Genomic DNA, 15,585 nt, shown 5'->3' with positions numbered 1-15,585 from the left:
CTACAATACATTTATCTAACAAAAGACTTGCATACAGGCTGTAAAAAGAATTCTAAATCAATAAGACAACTCAATATGGGCAAAAGACCCCAACAGCAATACCATCAAAGAAGATATCCAAATGCCAGTAAGCAAGTCCGGGCACGGTGGCTCATGCCTGTTATCCCAGCACTTTGGGAGGCCGAGGCGGGTGGATCACTTGCGGTCAGGGGTTCAAGACTAGTGTGGCCAACATGGTGGAACCCCTGTCTCTGCTAAAAATAAAAAAAAAAGAACCGGGCGTGATGGCAGGTGCCTGTAGTCCCAACTACTCGGGAGGCCGAGGCAAGGGAATTGCTTGAACCCAGGAGGTGGAGATTGCAGTGAGCCAAGAGCGTGCCACTGCATTCCAGCCTGGGTGACAGAGTGAGGCTCCATCTCAAAAAACAAAACAACACAAAACAAAACTACCCACAAAAAACCAAATGCCAGTAAGCAGATGAAAACGAGCTCCATCTCACTACAAATCAGAAAAATTCCAATCAAAATCATTATGAGGTCTATTATATACTCATCAGAATGGCTAAAATTAAAAAGATGGATAGTAGCAAATACTGGTAGAGATGTGGAACAATTAGCGCTGTCTCACAAAATTGGGGGAGTGTATATTGGTACCAATCTTGCAAATCTGGAACTAAAAAATGTAACTCTTTGGTATCATGACTATGGTGGTGGTTACATGATCTTCTGCATTTGTCAAAACCCACAGAACTTGACACTACAAAAAGTGAATTTTATTTATTGAGAAAATAAAACCCCAATCAGGATGTGAAAAGAAACCAAAATGGAATACTCTTAACAAATGACCCTACCTCTATTACAAATGAATAATGTAACCACAATGAGTGGATGAAGTAAAAGAGCTAATTTATTTTGGATAACTATATACTGACTGGACACTACTGGGCTACAGAAAAAAAGAACTGTAAGCAAATACTATATTCTAAACGGTAAATCTCTTTCTCATACAAGGGTATGGGTGAGCAATTCAAAACTGCTTTAGGATAAAACAAATAAGTAAATACATTTTAGATAATGAGAGCCAGAATTTTCAATGTCAAAGGAAGAAGTAAAAAAGGAAGAATGAAGGCTAGAATGAACCTTGTGTTGCTGGACTGAAATAAAATTTATCAGTATGACTTCATGTTTTAAAAATATATAAATATACAGATATAGACATAAATATAGATGAGTGAGTATACATAGGTTATTGCCAAGTTTTGTTTGCTAAGAGGGCCTAGAAGGAAAGACACTCAGGGAACAAAGAACATATCTAGAGCACAGTTACAGGTTTCTAAAAACCATTCTTCAATAAAGGGAATCAGGGTTCTGTGGAGAAATCGTTGATTATAGGACTGAAGTGGAGAAAAATACAACATGAGCCTGGGGGATCTTATGTTGTCAAAAAGTAAGAAAGTACATAAAAATGGATGGAGACAGAGCAGATAAAGTCTACATACTGCGTGGTTCCATTTCAAAAACAGGCAAAGCTAATTGTCAGTAGTAGAAACTAAGACAATGGTTACCTTTGGTGGGGATAATGATTAGGAGGGGGCACAAGGAGAAGCTTCTAAAGTGCTATAAGTATTGTATTTCCTGATCTGGTTATAGCTACACAGGTCCATCCACTTAATGAAAAGTTGTATCAATTTTGTATGCATATTATACTTCAATACAAACTGTACAAGGTGGTCTACAGTCTGTGGTGGTTGTTGTGTGTTACTTAGTAACATATTTGTGGATTTTACTATATGTAATCTATATCTCAACAAATCTGACTTAAACATCCCTCCAGAAATCAGTGCTATAATAGGGTTTTTATCTGTTTAGGATAGGCTGCCTCTTATTTTGCCTTCTAGCAGGGTCCTTTTCAATAAAAAGGTGAGAGTTGAAAGAAGTTTCATTTCTTCAGGCCTGAGATCACTGAACTAAATGAACCACATCTCAAAGATATTACTTTGTGAAAAATGTGACAGTTCCACATATTATTCTAAATTATTTTTGACCTATTAATTAAAGAAATTTATCTTTTGTGATTACAATAATCTAAAAATGGAACATGAGCTAATAACTTAGTAACTTACATTCATAGGTAAGAAATATATTTTCTCTACTCTATTAAGTCTTACCTGGTAAGAACTTTTTTCTATGAATGCCATACAAGACATTTTAAAAGAATGCCACTTCGTTTATTCTATCCTTACCATCACCAACCTATGCCAACAAGATTATCATTTAAAATTGATTTGGCTGTAGTAGAGACATTTCAAAAATGATTTATACTAATATTTTGAGTTGGGATCATGTGCTGACATTATTCTTCTGTGCTGAGATTGTTTTCCTTTAGAGTTTGCATTTTCTAATGCACATTTTCTGAACTTTATGTCTACCAGAATTGCAAATCACACTGACCTTTTCTTGCAGAGTAATGGGCAGCATACAGTGTTTTCATAGAACATGAAAACTTAACTAGCAGATGAGGTAACACGTTTCTTTAAGGACTCAGGAACAGGAAGACAAGTAACATCAATACCCCCATTTACTTAAAATAAAATGACAAAGAGCATTGGGATATAACTATGTTAAATTATAAGCACCTCAAAGGTAGGAGACTATTTAAAGTAAACTGTAAATTGCCTGTAAGTGTGGATGGATTTTGAAGGATCGAAAAAAGAAGCATTTCCCAAGGCCTGAGTTATTGAAGAACTAGACTCTTAGCTGTTAAAAGGTTCTGTTTTTGTTATTCCACCAGATCACGGAACTTGCAGCATTATTAAATCACCTAATCCAGAGATTCTCAAAGTGACAGGTGGAGGATAGACAGCATTGCTATATCACCGAAGGGAACATTTTCAACCATACACAATCCTACACTCCCCTTGCCCCAGACTGTACTGCCCGCATTCTCAAACATCTCCTTGAAGATGTATTTTCTAATACTCCTCACAGGGTTGCATCAGATTGAGGGAAAGCTGCTTTTAAGAAGGCAGGGCAGCTGAATAGCCAAAGCCATCCTAAGCAAAAAACGAAGCCAGAGGCATCACACCTGACTTCAAACTATACTACTAGGGTAGAGTAACCAAAATAGCATGGTATTGGCACAAAAATAGACACATAGATCAATGGAACAAAATAGAGAACCAACCCAGAAATAAAGCCACATACCTACAACCAACAAAGTCAACAAAAATAAACAGTGAGGAAAAGACACTCAATTCAATAAATGATGTTGGGAAAACTGGCTAGCCATATGCAGAATAATGAAACTGGACTCCTACACCTCTCACCATATACAAAAATTAACTCAAGATAGATTAAAGAACTTACACATAAAACCTCAAACTATAAAAATCCTAGAAAGAACCTAGGAGAAACTATTCTGCACATAGGCCTAGGCAAATAATTTATGACTAAGATCTCAAAAGCAAATGCAACAAAAATAAAATTGACGATTGTAACTTAAGAGTTTCTGCACAACAAAAGAAACTATCAACAAAGTAAACAGACAACCTACAGAATGGGAGAAAATATTTGCAAACTATGCAACCAACAAAGGACTAATATCCAGAATCTATAAGGAACCTAAACAAATTAACAAGAAAAACCCAAATAACTCCATTTAAAAAGTAAGCAAGGGACATGAACAAACACTTCTCAAAGTAAGACATACAGCTGGGCATGGTGGCTCACGTCTGTAATCTCAGCACTTTGGATGGCTGAGGCAGGAGGACTGCTTGAGCCCCAAGAAGTATGAGATCAGCCTGAGCAATATAGCAAGACCCTTTCTCTATAAAACACAAATAAATAAATAAAAATTTTAAAAATGGGACATACAAGCAGCCAACAAACATATGAAAAATGTTCCATATCACTAATAATCAGAGAAATGCAAATTAAAACCACAATGAGATATCATCACATTAGTTAGCACAGCTATTATTAAAAAGTTAAAAAATTACACGTTGGCGAGGATACAGAGAAAAGGAAACACATACTGTTGGTGGGAATGTAAGTTAGTTCGGCCCCTGTGGAAAGCAGTTTGGAACTTCCTTAAAGAACTAAAAACAGGATTACCATTCAATCCAACTACCCCACTACTGGGTATCTACCCAAAGGAAAAGAAATTGTTCTGCCAAAAAGACACCTGCACTCTTATGTTTATTACATCACTACTCATAATGCCAAAGTCATGGAATCAACCTAAGTGTCCATCAACAGTGGACTGGATAAAGAAAGTGTGGTACATATACATCATGGGATACTATGCAGCCGTAACAAAGAAGGAAATAATGTCCTCTGCAGCAGCATGGATGCAGCCAGAGGACATTATCCAAAGTGAATTAACACAGAAACAGAAAACCAAATGTTCCACACTCTCACGTATAAGTGGGAGGTAAACAATGGGCATACATGGACATAAAGGGGGAGGCAGGAAGTGGGTGGGGGTGAGTTGAAAAACTACCTATTGGGTACTGTATTCACTATTTGGGTGATGGGTTCAGTAGAAGCCCAAACCCCAGCCTTATGTAATATATCCATGTAACAACCCTGAAAAAGTATCGCACCCTCCCCTAATTCTAAAATTAAAAAAAAAAAAAAAAAAAAGAAGAAGAAGGTAGGACTGTATTTACCAAAAACTCACTAGGTGATTTTGATGTGATAGCACCAGTCTTCCAGTTGAAAATATCTGACTTAGTACATTTTCTCCCTTTGTGAAAAATTACAATTCAAACAAGAATTCTGAGTGTTCAGAAAAGTCTACAATTTAGGTCGGGTGTGGTGGCTCACACCTATAATCCTAGCATTTTAGGAGGGAGGCCTAGGAAGGCAGATTACGTGAGCTCAAGAGTTTGAGACTAGCCTGGGCAACATGGCAAAACCCATTCTCCACCAAAGAAAAAAATACAAAAAAAATTAGCTGGGCAGGGTGGTATGCGCCTGTAGACCCGGCTACTTAGGAGGTTGGGAAGAGAGGATTGCTTGAGCCTGGCTGAGGTTGTAGTGAGCCATGATTGTACTCCAGCTTGGGCGACAGAGCGAGGCCCTGTCTTAAAACAAACAAACAAAATAGAAAAATCTACAATTTATTTTTCAGAGAACCTATTTAATTGGAAACACATTATTTCCAGTTCAGAACAAAAGTCGTATTGCTTTCTCCAATTTTTGGTGATTTATTTAGTATAGAAACTTGGGGAAGTTTAAACTTTCTATAAAGCACTATCTATGTATTTACATGCATATAAATATATATTTACTTTTTTACTACAATGCTTAATATAATAAGGTGTTATTGTATGAAGATCTCATTAGTAGTTGCTCTCCGACAGATAAAGAACATTGTTAGTTTTTCCAGTTTATAAATGCAGAAATGATTTCCTTCACCTGACTGCCATGTAATTCAACAAATTCATTCAACATTTATAAAGAGGATCAAAATGAACAGTCATCTTTTCTGCCTTCATCACCAGCATCTTACTCTTTAGGTTATGTTTAATTTTTTAAAATTGAAAAATAAGCTTAAAAAATAAAAATATACATAAAATTTACCATTTTAAGCATTGTTGAATATACAGCTCAGTGCCATTATACATTCATATTATTGTGCAATTATCACTACCCATCTTTACAACTTTTTCATCCTGCAAAACTGAAACTTTTTATCCATTAAACAATAACTTCCCATTCACCCCTCCCTAAGCCCCTGGCTACCATTATTCTACTTTGTCTATAAAGCTAACTACTCTAGGTATGTCACATAAATGGAATCACACAGTAATTATGCCATTGTGTCTGGCTTATTTCACTTAGCGTAATGTCTTCAAGGTTCATTCATGTTGCAGTACGTGTTAGGATTTCCTTCTTTTTTAAAGCTGAATAATATTCCTTTGTATGTATATATCAATTTTTATTTATCTGTTCATCTGTTGATGGACACTTGGATTGCTTCTACCTTTTGGTTATTGTGAATAATGCTGCTATGAAAATGGGTGGACATATATCTGTTTAGGTTCCTGCTTCAATTATTTTGGACATATACTCAGCTGTGGAATTGCCCAGCCTGTTACTCTTAATATTCTTCAGTGTCCAGCACTCCCTTGAAAATTTTTTTGGAACTCAATTAACCTGCAAGGACTGAAACAATGATTGGTATGTGACAGAACCTCTAGGGTAGATGGAAACTCAATCTGAAAGAGGTATGACCCATAAAACAGGTGAGTGGAAAATACTTTAGATTCACTGGCAATTTAAAGAATTAAATTTATAAAATAAGAGAAAGTAGTTTATAGCTATCATATCTCAAAAGGAGATAGGTCTGTAGAATAAAATTCCAAGGAAACATTTTGATACATTATCGCTAAGTACTGCAAACTTAACAGTGTGATCATTTAAAAATAGGTTTGGGTAGCTGGCAAGATGGCTGAATAGGAACAGCTTTGGTCTGCACCTCCCAGCAAGATCAACGTAGAAGGCGTGTAATTTCTACATTTCCAACTGAGAGACCTGGCTCATCTCATTGGGACTGATTAGACAGTGGATGCAGCCCACGGAGGGCGAGCGGAAGCAGGGTGGGGCGTCGCCTTACCAGGGAAGTGCAAGGGGTCGGGGATCTCCCTCCCCTAGTCAAGGGAAGCCATGAGGGACTGTGCCGTGAGAAATGGTGCACTCCGGCCCAGATACTATGCTTTTCCCATGCTCTTCACAACCCACAGACCAGGAGATTCCCTCTGGTGCCTACACCACCAGGGCCCTGGGTTTCAAGCACAAAACTGGGCGGCTCTTTGGGCAGACACCGAGCTAGCTGCAGGAGAGCTTGTTCATACCATAGTGGCGCGTGGAACGCCAGTGAGACGCAACTGTTCACTGCCCTGGAAAGGGGGCTAAAGCCAGGGAGCCAAGTGGTCTAGATCAGCAGAGCCCACTCCCACGAGCCCAGCAAGCTAAGATCCACTGGCTTGAAATTCTTGCTGCCAGTACAGTAGCCTGAAGTTGACCTGGGACACTCAAGCTTGGTGGTGGTGGGGAGTGACCACCATTACTGAGGCTTGAGTAGGTGGTTTTCCCCTCACAGTGTAAACAAAGACACAAACAAAGTTCACAAAAAAAAGTTTGAACTGGGTGGAGCCCACTGCAGCTTGGAAAAGCTGCTGTAGCCAGACTGCCTCTCTAGATTCCTCCTCTCTGGGCAGGGCATCTCTGAAAGAAAGGTAGCAGCCCCAGTCAGGGGCTTACAGATAAAACTCCCATCTCCCTGGGACAGAGCACCTGGGGGAAGGGGCGGCTGTGGGCGCAGCTTCAGCAGACTTAAACTTTCCTGCCTACCGGCTCTGAAGAGAGCAGCGAATCTCCCAGCACAGCGCTCGAGCTCTGATAAGCGATAGACTGTCTCCTCAAGTGTGTCCCTGACCCTAATGCCTCCTGACTGGGAGATACCGCTTAGCAAGGGTCGACAGACCCTTCATAATGGAGAGCTCCGGTTGGCATCTGGCAGGTGCCTCTCTGGGACGAAGCTTCCAGAGGAAGGAACAGGCAGCAATCTTTGCTGTTCTGCAGCCTCTGCTGGTGATACCCAGGCAAACAGGATCTGGAGTGGACATCCAGCAAACTCCAGCAGACCTGCAGCAGAGGGGCCTGACCGTTAGAAGGAAAACTAACAAACGGAAAGGAATAGCACCAACATCAACAAAAAGGATGTCCACACAAAAACCCATCCGAAGGTCACCAGCATCAAAGACCAAAGGTAGATAAATCCACGAAGATGAGGAAAAACTAGTGCAAAAAGGCTGAAAATTCCAAAATCCAGAATGACTCTTCTCCTCCAAAGGATCACAACTCCTCGCCAGCAAGGGAACAAAACTGGACAGAGAATGAGTTTGACAAATTGACAAAAGTAGACTTCAGAAGGTGGGTAATAACAAACTCCGCCGAGCTAAAGGAGCATGTTCTAACCCAATGCAAGGAAGCTAAGAACCTTGATAAAAGGTTAGAGGAATTGCTAACTAGAATAACCAGTTTAGAGAAGAACATAAATGACCTGATGGAGCTGAAAAACACAGCACGAACACTTTGTGAAGCATACACAAGTATCAATAGCCAAAGCGATCAAGCAGAAGAAAGAATATCAGAGATTGAAGATCAACTAAACGAAATAAAGCATGAAGACAAGATTAGAGAAAAAAGAATGGAAAGGAATGAACAAACCTCCAAGAAATATGGGACTACATGAAAAGACCAAACCTACATTTGATTGGTGTACCTGAAAGTGACAGGGAGAATGGAACCAAGTTGGAAAACACTCTTCAGAATATTATCCAAGAGAGCTTCCCCAACCTAGCAAGACAGGCCAACATTCACATTCAGGAAATACACAGAACACCACAAAGATACTCCTTGAGAAGAACGACCCCAAAACACATAATCCTCAGATTCACCAAGATTGAAATGAAGGAAAAAACGTTAAGGGCAGCCAGAGAGAAAGGTCGGGTTACCCACAAAGGGAAGCCCATCAGACTAACAGCGGATCCCTCTGCAGAAACCCTGTGAGCCAGAAGAGAGTGGGGGCCAATATTTAACATTCTTAAAGAAAAGAATTTTCAACCCAGAATTTCATATCCAGCCAAAGAAACTATATAAGCAAAGGAGAAATAAAATCCTTTACAGACAAGCAAATGCTGAGATTTTGTTACCACCAGGCCTGCCTTACAAGATCTCCTGAATGAAGCACTAAATATGGAAAGGAAAAACTGGTACCAGCCACTGCAAAAACATACCAAATTGTAAAGACCATCAAGACTATGAAGAAACTGCATCAACTAATGGGCAAAATAACCAGCTAGCATCATAATGACAGGATCAAATTCACACATAATATAGTCACCTTAAATGTAAATGGGCTAAATGCCCCAATTAAAAGACACAGACTGGCAAATTGGATAAAGAGTCAAGACCCATTGGTGTGCTGTATTCAGGAGCGCCATCTCACGTGCAAAGACGCACATAGGCTCAAAATAAAGGGATGGAGGAATATTAACAAAGCAAGTGGAAAGCAAAAAAAAAGCAGGGGTTGTAATCTTAGTCTCTGATAAAACAGACTTTAAACCAACAAAGATCAAAAAAGACAAAGAAGGGCATTACATAAGGGTGAAGGGATCAATGCAACAAGAAGAGCGAACTATCCTAAATATATATGCACCCAATACAGGAGCACCCAGATTCATAAAGCAAGTTCTTAGAGATCTACAAAGAGACCTAGACTTCCACACAATAATAGTGGGACATTTTAACACCCCACTGTCAATATTAGATCAATGAGACTGAAAATTAACAATGATATTCAGGACTTGAACTCAGCTCTGGCCAAGCAGACCTAACAGACATCTACAGAACTCTCCACCCCAAATCAACAGAATATACATTCTTCTCAGCACCACATCACACTTATTCTAAAATTGACCACATAATTGGAAGTAAAACACTCCTCAGCACATGCAAAATAATGGAAATCATAACAAACAGTCTCTCAGACCACAGTGCAATCATATTAGAACTCAGGACTAAGAAATTCACTCAAAACCACACAACTGCATGGAAACTGAACAATCTGTCCCTGAATGACTACTGGGTAAATAATGAAATTAAGGCAGAAATAAATAAGTTCTTTAAAACCAATGAGAACAGAGACACAATGTACCAGAATCTCTGGGACACAGCTAAAGCAGTGTTAAGAGGGACATTTATAGCACTAAATGCCCACAGGAGAAAGCAGGAAAGATCTAAAATCAACATCCTAATATCACAATTAAAAGAACTAGAGAAGCAAGAGCAAACAAATTCAAAACCTAGCAGAAGGCAAGAAATAACTAAGATCAGGCCGGGCGCGGTGGCTCAAGCCTGTAATCCCAGCACTTTGGGAGGCCGAGATGGGCGGATCACGAAGTCAGGAGATCGAGACCATCCTGGCTAACCAGGTGAAACCCCGTCTCTACTAAAAAATACAAAAAAACTAGCCGGGCGAGGTGGCGGGCGCCTGTAGTCCCAGCTACTCGGGAGGCTGAGGCAGGAGAATGGTGTAAACCCGGGAGGCGGAGCTTGCAGTGAGCTGAGATCCGGCCACTGCACTCCAGCCTGGGCAACTTAGCGAGACTCCGTCTCAAAAAACAGAAAAAAAAAAAAAAGAAATAACTAAGATCAGAGCAGAACTGAAGGAGATAGACACAAAAAACCCTTCCAAAACTCAATGAGTCCAGGAGTTGGTATTTTGAAAAGGTTAACAAAATAGATAGACTGCTAGCCAGACTAATAAAGAAGAAAAGAGAGAAGAATCAAATAGACATAATAAAAAGTGATAAAGCGAGATCACCACTGATCCCACAGAAATATAAACTACCATCAGAGGATACTATAAATATCTCTACACAAATAAACTAGAAAATCTAGAAGAAATGGATAAATTCCTGGACACATACACTCTCCCAAGACTAAACCAGGAAGGAGTTGAATCCCTGAATAGACCAATAACAGGCTCTGAAATAATAAAAAGCCCAGGAGCAGATGGATTCACAGCTGAATTCTACCAGAGGTACAAAGAGGAGCTGGTACCATTCCTTCTGAAACTATTCCAAACAATAGAAAAAGAGGGACTCATCTCTAACTTATTTTATGAGGCCAGCATCATCCTGATACCAAAATCTGGCAGAGACAACAAAAAAAGAAAATTTCAGGCCAATATCCCTGATGAACATTGACGCAAAAGTCTTCAATAAAATTCTGGCAAACTGAATCCAGCAGCACATCAAAAAGCTTATCCATCACGATCAAGTCGGCTTCATCCCTGGGATGCAAGGCTGGTTCAACATACACAAATTAACAAACGCAATCCATCATATAAACAGAACCAATGACAAAAGCCACATGAGTATCTCAATAGATGCAGAAAAGGGCTTCGATAAAATTCAACACTCCCTCATGCTAAAAACTCTCAAAAAACTAGGTATTGATGGAACATATCTCAAAATAATAAGAACTATTTATGACAAACCCATAGCCAATATCACGCTGAATGGGCAAAAGCTGGAAGGATTGCCTCTGAAAACCAGCACAAGACAAGGGTGCCTTATCTCACCACTCCTATTCAAGACAGTATTGGAAGTTCTGACCAGGGCAATCAGGCAAGAGAAAGAAATCAAGGGTATTCAAATAAGAAGAGAGGAAGTCAAATTGTCTCTGTCTGCAGATGACATGACTGCATATTTAGAAAACCCCATCGTCTCAGCCCAAAATCTCCTTAAGCTGATAAGCAACTTCAGCAAAGTCTCAGGACACAAAATCAATGTGCGAAAATCACAAGCATTCCTATACACCAGTAATAGACAGAGAGCCAAATCATGAGTGAACTCCCATTCACAATTGCTTCAAAAAGAATAAAATAACTAAGCATACAACTTACAAGGGATGTGAAGGACCTCTTCAAGGAGAACTACAAACCACTGCTCAAGGAAATAAGAGAGGACACAAACAAATGGAAAAACATTCCATGCTCACGGATAGGAAGAATCAATATTGTGAAAATAGCCATAATACCCAAAGTAATTTACAGATTCAATGCTATCCCCATCAACCTACCACTGACTTTCTTCACAGGATTAGAAAAAAATAAATTTCATATGGAACCAAAAAAGAGCCTGTATAGCCAAGACAATCCTAAGCAAAAAGAACAAAGCTGGAGGCATCATGCTTCCTGACTTCAAACTATACTACAAAGCAACAGTAACCAAAAGAGCATGGTACTGGTACAAAAACAGACATATAGATCAATGGAACAGAACAGAGGCCTCAGAAATAATGCTGCACATTTACAACCATCTGATCTTTAAGAAACGTGACAAAAACAAACAATGGGGAAAGGACTCCCTATTTAATAAATGGTTTTGGGAAGACTGACTAGCCATAGGCAGAAAACTGAAACTGGACCCCTTCTTTACACCTTATACAAAAATTAACTCAAGATGGATTAAAGACTTAAATGTAAGACCAACAATCATAAAAACCCTAGAAGAAAACCTAGGAAATACCATTCAGGACATAGGCATGGGCAAAGACTTCATGACTAAAACACCAAAAGCAATGGCAACAAAAACCAATACTGACAAGTGCGATCTAATTAAACTAAAGAGCTTCTACACAGCAAATGAAACTATCATCAGAGTGAACAGGCAACCTACAGAATGGGAGAAAATTTTTGCAATCTATCCATCTGACAAATGGCTAATATCCAGAATCTACAAAGAACTTAAACAAACTTACAAGAAACAACCCCATCAAAAAGTCAGCAAAGGATATGAACAGACACTTCTCAAAAGAAGATATTTATGCAGCCAACAAACATGAAAAAAAGCTCATCATCCCTGGTCATTAGAGAAATGAAAATCAAAACCACAATGAGATACCATCTCACGTCAGTTAGAATGGCGATCATTAAAAAGTCAGGAAACAACAGATGCTGGCGAGGATGTGGAGAAACAGGAATGCTTTTACACTGTTGGTGGGAGTGTAAATTAGTTCAACCATTGTGGAAAACATTGTGGCGATTCCTCAAGGATCTAGAACCAGAAATACCATTTGACCCAGCAATCCCATTACTGGGTATATATCCAAAGGATTATAAATCATTCTGCTATAAAGACACATACACACGTATATTCACAATAGCAAAGACTTGGAAACAACCCAAATGCCCATCAATGATAGACTGGATAAAGAAAATGTGGCACATATACACCATGGAATACTACGCAGCCATAAAAAGGATGAGTTCATGTCCTTTGCAGGGACATGGATGAAGCTGGAAACCATCATTCTCAGCAAACTAATACAGGAACAGAAAACCAAACACCGCATGTTCTCACTCATAAGTAGGAGTTGAACAATGAGAACACACGGACACAGGGAGGGCAACATCACACACCAGGGCCTGTCGGGAGGTGGGGGGTGGTGGTTGGGGAGGGATAGCATTAGGAGAAATAGCTAATGTGGATGATGGGTTGATAGATGCAGGAAATCACCATGGCACGTGTATACCTATGTAACAAACATGCACATTCTGCACATGTATCCCAGAACTTAAAATATAATTTAAAAAAATAGGTTTAAGGCACAATGATTCCTAATTAGTCTTTTAATATGTGTGTTAGCACTGCCTTGTGCCATTCTGGAATGTCACTTATGGTAAATTAAGGGACACTTTCCCTCTCTATCTTCCATTAGTATTTTAATGCTAGGAGGTGGGAAAAAGCTGATCCATATTCAAGAGGAAAGGAGGGAAAACAATAACAAATTGGCATCTCTTTTGTGAATTGCCCCACAGGCCAAGCATTTTTATGTTCTTAATCATTATTAAATGGCTTAACATGACACCCAGAGCCTGGCGAATGATTGCATCCTGACATGAGAACGAATTACAAATGAAATGAAAGATCAAGCCGTATTAGAGGACTGCCTCTGGGAAATGAAAATCTTTAATTCTCTTTTATTATTGACATTTATTTGGCTGCAATGAATAACAACATAGCAAAGAGATTCAGCTACGCTTGTGCACTGAATAGCTTATCCCAGGGCTCAAAACTGCATTAACATTTATCATGTTTGCTTTTGTAGCTGACACCACTGAACAGATTCTCTATCCATCTTGTATTTATCATGCATTGCAGATATAGTGCATCCTCTAATTTAAGTTCATTTTCATATGGTAGGAACAGCAAAGATTAGCCAGTGTCTTTCCTCAAATAAATTCCAGCTTGTAAGCATTCCTAAGAATGGCTTAATAGATTTAATAAAGAATAAAATGAGTTCACAAGGAAATACAGTCACAGGATGGGGAGGTTAATTTTCAATTTTGGGAGAACTGCAAATTCACAACGAGGAAGACACTTGTACAGTATGTATATCTAGAATATACAAAGACTTAAAATGAATGTCTCCACAGAGAGCAACCAAAGAATATTTTGTAAATCTGAAGGTAGTACTACAATTCCCACAAGAAGCCTGCATGTTTTTCACTTTTCTGAACTGTTTACTGCTAAGACAGGAATAATCCTTACACTATAGGAAGAAAGCAATTCAGATAGTTTGTATCAATGCAGGGATACCTTTTCATGGTTTCTTTTCTCTCTTGTACAAATTAACAACCTGGTTCTTTCTGCCACCACAATAAAATATTGCTAGTACTTGTGCCTTTGCTTACTTGATCCTCTTTGACTCCATTGCTCTCCGTCCTTTTTTTTTTTTTTTTTTTTTGGAGACAGGGTCTTGATCTGTCACCCATGCCGGGGTGCAGTGGAGAGACCATAGCTCAACACAGCCTCGAACTTCTGGGCTCAAGTGATCTTCTTACATCAGCCTCCCAAGTAGCCAGGACTATGGTATGTGTCACTACTCCCGCTAATTTTTTTTAAAATTATTTTTTCTAGAGATTAGGTCTTGCTGTTACCAAGGCTGCTCTCCAACTCCTGGGATCAAGCAATCCTCCCACCTTGACTTCCAAAAGTGCTAGGGTTACAGGTGTGAACCACTGTGCCCACTTGTCCTCCTTTCTTTAAATCCTTCCTAGAATTTAAGGATTAGCAAGGATATCAATGTATCTTGGGAAAGCCATTCAACATCTCTGAATCTTGTTTGAAATTTTTTAAAAAAAACTTTTCTTTCTTTTTTTAAAGTTTTAATTATGGATAATTTAAAACATATCCACAAGTGGAGATAATAGCATAATGATGCCCCCATATATCCACTGTCTAGCTTCAACAATTCATTCATTACCAGTCTCATTTCATTTATACCCTCACTTTAACACTCACTGAATTACTTTGAAGCAAGTATTTTTTGAAACAAATCTCTGAATCTTGCTTTTGACTATTCTGAAATAAGAAAGTTGATCTATATGTATCTATTTATCCTATAACATCATGTTATAAACCTCAAATATAAACAATAAAATTTATTTTAAAAAAGAGAGAAAATATCTTGACAATAATTTCATCTTTGACCTGTTTCAGGCTTTATATTTAATTCAACACAAATGTACTTCATATTCACTATAACATCTTTTTTCAAGATTTACTGATCTCCTGAGTCAATACAATCCATATAGTTTGCACCAATAGATAAGAACTATAATTATATTTTACTTTGTACTTATATTTTATGAATATTATTTTAATTCCCAATTAGGTCTTTAAGATTCCTATTTTATATTTCAGTGTTCAGCAGAGTACTGAACAAACACATAGGTAATAGTAAATTGCTCTGGTTTACAATAATAACTAATCAACTGATTGGTTTTAATCTGAATGGTACAGACAGAATTAAAACATTTATATTTTGGTTTTAATAGTGAGTAGCTCCACATTAACACTATTAATCATTTTAATCAATAACATGTTTGCTTACTAAATGAAATTCCTGTTTTATGAGTGCTATAAAATAGATGGTAAAATAAAACAAAAAATGAGATTTTCTTCTTGAAGGAAAAATGGAAAATGTAACTTAGTTCTGGAT

General features: G+C 38.5%; 1 protein-coding gene across 6 annotated transcripts in view; it reads right to left on the bottom strand.

Moving 5' to 3' along the window:
• Window positions 1-15,585, bottom strand: part of ADK (adenosine kinase) — a 566,335-nt gene that overhangs the window by 99,516 nt on the left and 451,234 nt on the right. The gene's annotated exons all lie outside the window — the stretch shown is intronic.

The sequence above is a fragment of the Papio anubis genome, chromosome 11, assembly GCF_008728515.1.
Source record: "Papio anubis isolate 15944 chromosome 11, Panubis1.0, whole genome shotgun sequence".
Taxonomy (NCBI): domain Eukaryota; kingdom Metazoa; phylum Chordata; class Mammalia; order Primates; family Cercopithecidae; genus Papio; species Papio anubis.
The sequence above is the reverse complement of the archived record's forward strand: the minus strand, read 5'-3'. Positions and strand labels throughout refer to the sequence as shown.